The sequence below is a fragment of the Salvia miltiorrhiza genome, unplaced genomic scaffold (assembly GCF_028751815.1).
Source record: "Salvia miltiorrhiza cultivar Shanhuang (shh) unplaced genomic scaffold, IMPLAD_Smil_shh original_scaffold_455, whole genome shotgun sequence".
NCBI classification, from domain to species: Eukaryota; Viridiplantae; Streptophyta; class Magnoliopsida; order Lamiales; family Lamiaceae; genus Salvia; species Salvia miltiorrhiza.
The window spans coordinates 42,146-53,103 of NW_026651553.1; the positions used below are offsets into that span (position 1 = coordinate 42,146).

The 10,958-nt window shown below is 39.1% G+C and overlaps 1 long non-coding RNA gene across 1 annotated transcript; it reads left to right on the forward strand.

The window, feature by feature from the left end:
• Positions 1-5,962: 5,962 nt before the first annotated feature.
• Positions 5,963-7,357, forward strand: LOC131004792 (uncharacterized). The gene is made up of 2 exons (XR_009095106.1): positions 5,963-6,045; positions 6,127-7,357. It is a non-coding gene; the product is annotated as an uncharacterized LOC131004792 (long non-coding RNA).
• The last annotated feature ends 3,601 nt before the right edge of the window (positions 7,358-10,958 follow it).

The window sequence follows — 10,958 nt, forward strand, 5'->3', positions numbered from 1 at the left end:
CCTCTGCTTTCTGCATTTAAAGCGGCACCTGAAGTGGAGACTACATCTGACTGCCTCCGGATCTCCTCGGTTAAGATCATGCTCACGACATCATCGAACTTCATTTTGGACTTACCGGCAGAGCTGCTAATGGCCGTAACTGTGCCATTCCAGCTCTCAGGTAACTGCCCAAGAATTAACAAAGCCCGGACCTCATCATCGAATTTGATGTCCACCGTGGTAAGTTGGTCCGTCACTTCGTTGAACTCGTTCAAATGTTCTCCAAATCTTCCGCTCTCCGTCATTTTCATATTGAACAATTTCTTGATCAAATGAACTTTATTTGCTGCAGACGGCTGCTCGTACATGCTGGATAAAGCTTTCATGAGAGACGCTGTTGTCTTCTCATGCTTTATGTTGAAGGCGACTGACTTTGATAAGGTCAGTCTGATTGCGCCGAGTGCTTTTCGATCAAGCACCTCCCACTCGTCGTCCTTCATATCCACTGGCTTTTCCTTCAAGGGCTTATACAGGTCCTTCTGGTACAAGTAATCCTCCATTTGCATTTTCCAAAATCCAAAATTCACACCATTGAATTTTTCCATTTTGGAAATTTTATCGTCTGTCGACATTGCTCCCACTCGATCAAAAAACACGATAATTTTCTCAAAAAATTCGTTTCTGATGTGGAGGTTCAGTTTACACTGCAACCACAGAGCATACTAAGAATTTTAAAAGAATAATTACCGTTGCGCACGAAACACTGTTCGCAAAATTCACGTGAATAGTACCAGCGCAAGAAAAAAAATTTCGCCACCAACGTGGCTCTGATACCAGTTGTTGGGAAATTAGACGCAACTAATTCCGCCCTGGATCTAGTGTGACGCAAAATTTTGGATATCGACCGATATGAAACGAGAAAAAAAAATGACACCGATATTTTTAACGTGGTTCGGCCAAACTGCCTACGTCCACGGACCCACACCAATATATTAGAGAATCTCAAAAGGAGGAGTACAACAAAATACCACACTGTATTTTGTATCTGCCTACGCAGAGGCTATCTCTCAACTCACTTTTATCACTCGTGTATAACTTCCACACTGAAGTTTTATCTCACAAGATTTTTCTCTCTCTATTTCTATCTCTCTCTAGATAGCTATGGTTGTGATTTTGGTGTTGTGTTGTTATATTTGGGATGCTGCAGAAGATGTTTATTTATAGGCAAATGGTGGAGGTGGTAGGTGGCAAATGGTGGTAGGTGGCAATTGGTGGAGGTGGTAGGTGGCTACCTACTTCCATTTTTTACTAACATGAAAATGGGAGGAGATCGGAGAAGTTGGGCGTCGCTGGTGATGGCGATTTCTAGCCCGACGACCGAGTGAGATAGAGCAAGGGGTGGGCGATCGGAGAAGTTGGGTATCGGCAGCGATGGCGATTTTTCACCTACGGCGGGGCAGCCATTGTCGGCTGTGCCAGGTGCCATATATGGTCGGGTCGGAGAGGGTGGGCGATCGGAGAAGTTAGGCATCAGCGGCGATAGCAATTTTTCGCCTGCGGCAGGGCAACCATTGGTGGTTGTGCCAGGTGCTATGGTCGGGTCGGAGAATTGAGCATCAACTAATGATAGTTTCCTGATTAGAGCATAATCAATGGAAATAACGAAGAAAAATTGAGAGGCAAATAAAGAAGATTTCGAGGGAGGGAAGATTTCATCGTGAACATAAACCATGGAGGAAGGAGATGATTCAGAGGCCGTTGATAGTCCATGGAATGTTGATTATAGCATAATAGATATGTTATTAAGGCATGATTAAAGGAAACGGTGAAGAATTCTGTGAATGTGAATTGAAGGGCTTGAAGAATGGACACGCTGGAGAAATTGTGAAATGGTGTGATTTTAAGTATGCCACGTAGGCTAAGGCCTAATGGTATTATAGAATAGATACTTGACATGACTTAGAAGGTTTTAAATTGAAATTACTTCTAAGCATGTTAAAATATTTTATCGTATTGCGCGCAATTGTCACACTCCCTTTCCGTTACTCGCTGTGATCCCGGACCTTTTAGCCACCGACGGATCCATTACTCCTGCTTTACTTGAACTGAGGGCGTAACCCAGCCAAGTTCCCATTTGGGACCAAATGCTCCGGAACACATCCCGTCGAGCACCCTTATAACGCCACATACATGATTAGTGCCCGAATGGAGATCAACCCACCGACCCTTATAACGCCACATACATGATTAGTGCCCGAATGGAGATCAACCCACCGAGTCAGCTAATAGGTGTACACAATTCTCAAATAACGTGTTAGGTCAAGAGAGAACCTCGATCGATTAACTTATGCGAGCCTTAAACAGAGCAGAGTGCACAAAATATTTTATCGAATAAACAGTTTTCATTTCATTGAAACATTTAAGCTCAATAGTTAAACCATACATTTGGAAAATAAGCCCACCTGATTAGGCAATGCCTGTCGTTTAATCTTAACTCTGGATCGGAATAGCAGCGCTAGTCCTCACGGTCTACGAAGCCTACAAGAAATCTACAATCTTAATAGGTCTCCTGAATCTAATCTTAAGTCATAGTGAAGTGCTTATCATCCTATGATTCACTTAGCCGGGTTTTCATATTTTAATAAATAAATAATTGAAAAATAAATTCTTGAGTCAAGGACACCAACAATATTCTTGCTCGATTTTTCTTAAATAATTGAATTATAATAAAAACCAATTAAATTCTTTTATTGCAAGTAAAAATGCAATTTTATGTCATGCTTAGCATATAATAAGTAATTTACTTAAAATATGCACATAATAATAATATAATATTATTATGAAAATTATCCTTTAAATAAATTAATCAAACTAATAATAGTTCAATTAATTAAAAATAAGAAAGCCCAATTTAATTAATAGGAGGCAGCCCACAATTTTAAATAATTGAAGGTCCAACATTCTTTTTAATAAACTGAGCCCAATTGAAAATTAATGGCCCAAACTGAAACAAAAATAAACAAAAACTCGGCCCAATACTCGGCCCAATACTCAAACCTAGCCTAGCCCAAAACTCCCTCCCTTCTTCTCCCCCCCATCAGCCGCACACACACTCACAACTGCAGATATCACTCCCTCTCTCCCAAGACTCCGCCGCCGACTCCACCAACCCCGGCGAGAAGCGCTACCTTTAGTCAACCCCCTTCTCTCTCTTCAGCGGTAGAAAGCTCCAACACCCCCGATACTCCGGCGACTCAGGGAAGCGACGACGAGCGCCGTCGACTCCCTCTCTCTCTCTGAATCAGTCCGGCGAGCAACCATGAAGGTCGTCGCCGTCCTCTCCTTCGGTTCTCTCTCAAATCTCCCCCCTGTTAACAGATCTGGAGGGCGCGGTCAGTGGCTCCACGCCACCACCGTCCGAGTCGTCTCCCTCCTTGGAAACGGCGAGATCGCCGCTCCCTCCCTCTCTCTCTGCTCTCCCTCCGTCCGTGGCCGGACGACAACGGCAGGGCCGCCGCGCCCTGACCTCCACAAATCCCCAGCCCAGACCAGCCACCGCCCCAGCCCCTGTTTCCGATTGCCGAAGTGTCGCAGCCCGCCTTAACTAAGGATAGTTAAGCCGAGTGATCTACGACTAGGGATGGGGTAAAAGAATAAGGGGAAGAAAGGGGCATCATTTGGAACCGTAAATCTTACTCAACTTAAGAAAACTCGTCGTATCTACTCATTAATACTCAATTGAAAAGAGTCTATGAAAGACAACATAAAAACTTAATTAATACTCCCTCCGTCCGCGATATCGTTTCCACATTTGCCATTTCCCGTCCGCGATATTGTTTCCACTTCCATTTATAGAAGTAGGGTCCACAAACTTCCACTCACAATAATAGTGGGACCCAAACTCCACTCACTACATATGCACTACTATCCACTAATTTTCTTAAAACCCGCGCCGTCCACAATGTGGAAACGATATCGCGGACGGAGGGAGTATCATTAATCAAGTTATACATCAGATGAAACCATTCTCTTAAGACTCAAAGTATGACATAACATACTATAACATCAACAACATCTTGCAGCGGAAAGTAGCTAGACATATGTATGAAGACATATTCTAGACAGGTTAACTATTTATTAACAACCCTGGAGACTCCGCCCATTGCAGCACCATCACCACATCAGCTCAACCTGCACATTTAGAAAACATATGCAGGGCTGAGTACAAAAGCACTCAGTGAACACATGCCAAACATCTCATTCTTATAAAGCTATAAATATTATCATTGCCATTTCATATGCATAATACAAGGAATTTGTAGAAAGGCCCTGTATTAGCTAAACTCATTTTCATTTCCTCAAAGTTGTCTGCGCAGACTTTTCTCATCAAGTATGTATCATATCTGTTATAACATCAAGTACTGAGAGGGAGGCCTCCCTCTACAGCACTGTGATCGGCCAACCCCCTCGATGACTCACGACCACCTCAGTGTACACAAATCCTTACTAGTATCTACACTAGCATAGGACCGAATTCTTCATCTCAAGCAGATAGATAACATACCAAAACATCAAAAAATTTGGCAATGCAATAACTTCAATACAACATCCTTCATATAATAATTCCCTTCATTTCATTTCATTTCATAAAGAACCATTCATCATTTGATCATTTTTCATAAAATCGAAACTTAACAATTATATCATGTCATTCATTTCATTTCGTATAAGAGGCCTGCATGCAGGGGATCTCTATATACGTGTTTAAGAAAGCCCACCTCGTTGTGTCTCTGTATCAATGAGTAACGTCACTCTCTCCCTCAAGTCGTTACTTCCCAAAAGGACCTTCATCGTTATGAAGAATCAGTGAGAAGTTATTAAAGAAAACTCGATTAATAATCTAATCTCTTTTATGAAACATTAGTATCTCTAATGTTCATATCTCTTTTGACCTCAAATCCTAATTTCACTAAGAAATTATAATGATTATTTGATGATATATCAAAGTATTCACTAAAAATTTCGGCATGACCTATTCATACATAATGTCAGCCACGAGATTTCAACGCGTGAATCTCTCTACGTGAACTCGTCTCTCGACTCAAAACTTAACATCTTGACATCTCTTCAACGCAAACCAACAATTCAAAATCATCTAAACTCTTTATCAGTAAACTATCATTTATACTCGAAACCAAATGTTCGAGTGTCAAATACCAACATTTATGTGCGTTAATCACAACTCTCACACTCACTCCAATTAGACACATAATCGATATCAAACTCAAATAATAAATTATATCTTAACAATTTATCATGCTCATATGTAGTGACCCGCTCTTTTATAAATATTAAATCCAGTATTGAGTGTTTATTTATGTTCATCAGTGAATGAAAATGGTTATTATTCTGATATGAATTCAGCTTATGATCCTGAATTTATATTGTTTAAGCAGTCAATGATATTATTTCAGAGTTATAACTGACTTAGCAAAGTCACGTTATTTATTTAAGCGAGATGGAATTAGATTTTATTCTTACTCAAGTTGTGGATTATTTCAGACTCGTGAGTTAATTAAATCTGCGGATTTAATTTATATATTAGGACAACGAACGAATTAAATCTACGGATTTAATTTTTATTCATTTTATAACTTATCGATTTTAGCGAGATATCACATGTCGAAATCGAGATTTATGTAAATACAGTATCAAGCAGAATCGAAGCCAGTATTTTATTTCAGTTACGGAATCACCGAGACATAGAAAATACATCATTAATTCTTCTCTATATTTTTTTCTTTTTCTTCCCATCAATCTTTGACCACTCATTTTTCACCCCAACCATTCACTCTTTCCCAACCACTTTCCCCCATCACTCATCATTTTTCCCACCACTACTCAATTTTTTTTTCCACTACAATAATTCTTCCACTTAGCCTACATCAACTCACGTAAACCAAATACACTTAGTTGACTTCATCCAAGAACACCATATTCTTCATCTTTCACTTAACAATTTCAGAAGAACAAAGATCCTTCTTCATTGCTCCTACCAACATTAAGGTAAAGATTTATATTGATTCATCATCTTCTCCATGTTTTCACCTGCATTTTTAAAGCAATAACACCTTGATCATATTTCAGTTATTCCTCATCTCAATCATCAATATCACAACAGTCAACCAACACAAATATTCTCAAGGTATTACTGTTGTACCACATATTCAATCCAGTTTGCATTCATACCATTAAGCATGATCCGATTCAAATGATAGATGGCAATAAGCTTGATAAACTTAGCAAAGTTACATACTCTATATGAAATAGCATTAGTTACTTTCCTGTTGTATTCATATCTATAGAGCTCATAACAAACCACATATGCGAACTCATGATTTATGGCATTTCACGAAAGTAGTATGATTCATACATTGAGATATTACCACTGTACAACCAAAGCCATAAGAGCTCCCATCATGTAGCAACATGAATCGAAATACAATAGCAGAGAATCGAACTTAGCTTTGGGAAAATGGGCCGACTGCCCAAGCAACTGCCGAGCCTAACTGCCGGAGAAAGAGAAGGGCGACTGTCCTTGGCGGTGGCAGCCTCTGGCTTGCTACCTGCCGGACGAACACAGTGAGGAGAGCACGGAGATCTAGCCGATTCTAGAACCCGGCGGCGGCGGCAAAGGTGCTAGCGAGACTTGAAGGCGACAGCTACGGCGTTAACCAACTAGAGGGGAAGAAGCTGACCGACTCCAGAAATCGGAGCAACGCCGGGAACAGCGATAGCAACGGCGAAGCCGGCCTTCCAGTAGCAGCAGCGGTGTCGGGGCTCGGCGGAAATCAGTGACAGCACGGCGGCGCTGGAAGGCTTAAGCAGCGGGCGGCGGCAGCGCTCCTCCAGCAGGCGCTGACCACCGGACGAGCAGCAGCAACTCCAGCCGGCGGCGACTCCAGGCGAAGCAGCAGCCACTTCCACGCGACGACCGCCCGCCGGATTCCAGACGGAGGCGCGACCGCGACGATGATTTCCAGAATTAGGGCTCAATTCTACACGAAGAGTGTTGGAAGTGAGAAATTGAGAGAGAGAGAATGGGGTGGCGAGCGTCAGACTCAGGATTGCGGCCGTTCGCAGACGACGGCCGTTCGCCGAATTGCGGAGCGGCGACGGTGGATCGGCCGGAGGCAGATCGAGTGAGAAGGGAGAGAGAGAGTGCCGATTTTGGGCATTGAGAGAGAGAGAGACCGAGTGGTGTAAGGGATTGGGCTTTCCCTTTTTATTGTTGTTGGGCCTTCCTTTGTTTTGTAGTTGGGCCTTATTCATTTTAATGTGTGGGCCTCATCCTTAATTAATTATTTGGGCTGGCTTATTTATTAATATTGGGCTTCTGATTTTATTTAAATGGCCGATTTTAATTACTGATTGGGCCTCCGATTTTATTTATATGGGCTTTGATTTAATTGTTGTTTTGATTTGTATGGGCTTCATTTAATTGAGTTGGACTTTATTTATTTTAATATTTGGGCCATTACATTGGGCCGGAGTTATTTAATTATGTTGGACTCCTTAATTGGGCTTCGTTTCAGTGGGCCGATTTTATTTTAAATTACAGTGGGCTTGAGTTGGGCCGAAAATTTGGGCCTTTATTTTATTTTCTTTGGGCTTCATAATTATTTATTTTTGGGCCTTGTTGTATTTATTATAATTGGGCCTAATTCAATTATTTTGCTTGGGCTTTAGTTTAATTCATTGGGCCTAATTTAATTAATTCATTGGGCCTAATTTAATTAATTCATTGGGCCTAATTTAATTAATTCATTGGGCTTTGTTATTTTATTCCGATTGGGCCTCCTAATTATTTTCTTTAGGCCTTGGTTATTTATTCAACTGGGCCCTAAAAATTTTTTTTTTAAATTACTTGAGTCCATGAATTACTCCAACTAAATTTTTCAATTTAATTATTGGAATGCCACGATTTATTTAAATCAAGCCATGTTTGTTTAATTAATTATTAGGCTGCCTTATGTTGAGCCTTTTAATTATTTAATCTTATAACATTACTTATTCCTATTTATTAAGCCCGATTAATTATGAGGTTATAAAGCGAATAAGTTGAAGTATTATTTATTTTCTATTGACTACGAGGTATGGGGTTTATTTAATTGGCGGATTAGAACACCTGAAGCGAACGGATTATTTTAGTTAATTACTCAACCACGCAAGATGAAACCTAGTTGGTATTTATTTGATCCGATAGTGAGGATTAATAGTAGTAATTCTCTAATATCATCTCGGAGTAATAAATCATGCATAAAGATCATGCATAATTAATTCTGTATTCTCATTATTTGAGGATTTTACTCGAGCAATATCTTATTTATATTCTCGTAATAAAGGTCAAGCACGAGATTAATAATCAGTCAAGGAGCTACTGTACCACAAAAAGTTTCTAACAGGTGGGCATTACTTTCATATATATCAAATGAGTTTAAATGTTACGTTCAAGCAAGTTATTTCATGACTAAATTAATTGAAGTTATTTCAAATATTGTCTTGCCATAAAATATTTAAATTTCAGTATGATATCTATCTGATGTGACTTTTATCATGTAATCGAATTCGGGTCTTGAGCAGTTGATAGCTATCCTGCCAGGGCTAGTGTACACCAGTGACCGTGAGTCATCTAGCGGGTTGGCCGGTCAAGTGACCGTGAGAGGTGGCCACCTCTCCGGCACAAAGTTCCAGATATGATAGATTACAAGAGAACTTAGACTGCAGTCGAACTTTAAGAATCACAAATGAATTTAGTAAGCTTGGGCCTTTTAGCGAAAAACTCCCTTGCTATACTATTTATGATGGCATGACAATTTACAGTTTTAAAGCATGTATTTTTATACTTAGGCATACGTGCCCATTGAGTACTTTTGTACTCAAGCCCTGCATATATTTCTAAATGTGCAGGTTGAACAGCTGCAGATGGTGATGAAGTGACGAGCGGGATTCTTTTGTCTTATTATGTATTAATGAACTCTAGGGTTACATGTCTTTATACATGTAATCAGAATCATATTCCGCTGTGTACTCAGAAGTTTTATGTTTATTTGGCTAAGTCAGAGATATCTGAACTTACTAGTTATTTGAGTCTATACGACTAAACTTCTGTTATATTATAAATATTCCTTTTATTAAATGATGAAATGTGATCCTTTCTTGTTTGATTATTTCCCTTTCTACCCCGCTTCTAATCTCCCTCCATTAGTCACGGTTTCCCGGCTTAATTATCCTTAATTAGGACCGGTCGTGACATCATAATTCTCAATTAAATCTTCAACATAGTAATAAAATACTAAATTCCAACTTTAATTAATTAACATACTTCTCTAATTTATTTATCTCATTGAAACACAATATATCTAATTCATGCTATATTCTCATACTTGGTCATTTTATATGCATTTCTCATGCAACTCAAAAAGCTCAATAACATACTAATCATGCTCATCTCATAAATACTCAAATAATTCATATAGTCTTACAAACATAGCATTAACTCATATGCAGTGCTAGTTCACTCACATGACTTCACATACTCTACATATCTCAACTTAATAAACCATCGAATAATAGAAAATTTATATTTAATGGAAATAAATTCTCAAAATTTAAATACAAATATTTTTAATTATTCTAAACACATCGGCATGCTCAAATTAACTCAATTAAAATCGAGCATCGCTCGTCTCTGGCCTTATGACTCGCGGCCTTCATCAAATTTGAACCTCGGTGTTCAAATAAATCTAAGTAAATTATACGTGCAATATTCAATAAATATAACACTTATATATAAACTCAAATCATTCAAATAAAAATCAAATATTCACATCTGGGCATCAAACCATTCGGTCCTCTTACTTCTCGTTTCTAACATTTCTCGAAAATTTCCAAATTAATCTAGCATGCTCATGTGATATCGTAGAACACATATACGCAATAATATTCATCATGCAACGTCCCAAACTTCACGAATTTAAATAATCATACTTTAAAAACTTATACAATTTTCGTGCTTGGAAAAATATGAATTTAATATATATCGATCCTAGCATACCCCTAAGCACAAATATCAAGTCTAAACGATCAAGCAAAAATCGAAAGACAAGCTAAAATGTGAAAAACGGGGCTGCCCTCATGGGTTTCATAGCTACGGTTCGTTCCGTTCTTACTCCCTTCATTAAACATGCTCAACTATATGTTAGGAACAACATATTAAAAATTCACGACGATCCCACATCGTTTCAAAATAAAGTTGAGAAATCGACGTTTTTCGACGTCGACGAAAATCGAAAAGAAAACCATAGAATCGTAGGTAGAGATGTTACCTACGTAAAAACGTGATCAAAAAGATGATCGGCGCTCGTCTCGGTGCTCAAATCGGAGCTCAAAAGCTTGAAAAAGCTTTAATGGAGGGAGTGTGTGTTCTTGGTGTTTGTGTGTGAGAGAGAAAATGTGATTGGAGTGTGTTGGCTGAATTCAGCCGTGAGTGAGGTAGATAAAGGGGTGTTGGGCGGTTTGGGGGGATGGTTTTGGTGGGGTAGCCTTAGATATTTAAGATATTAACCCGTTAGTCGTTAAATATCCCGTTAGTCTCGTTTTAACGACTAATTACCCACATTCTTCGTTACTCACCCTCTCAACTCCTACTCACTTTCATTACACTCGTAATTCTATATAAATATAGAAAACGCAAGCTCGTTCTCGAAATTCTGATAAACGAGCTCGGTTCGTTTATCGAGAAATCTCGATTTACTATTCACTCGTCGTCCAAAAATAAAAACTTTCATTATTGGACTCGTATCGAAAAACTAAGAATATTTCTCGACGACGTGCACGTAAGATTTTGAAAGTCGACAAAAAGACGAAATAGCAGTATTTTACTATTTATCGTCAAAAAGTCAAAAATTTCAAAAACG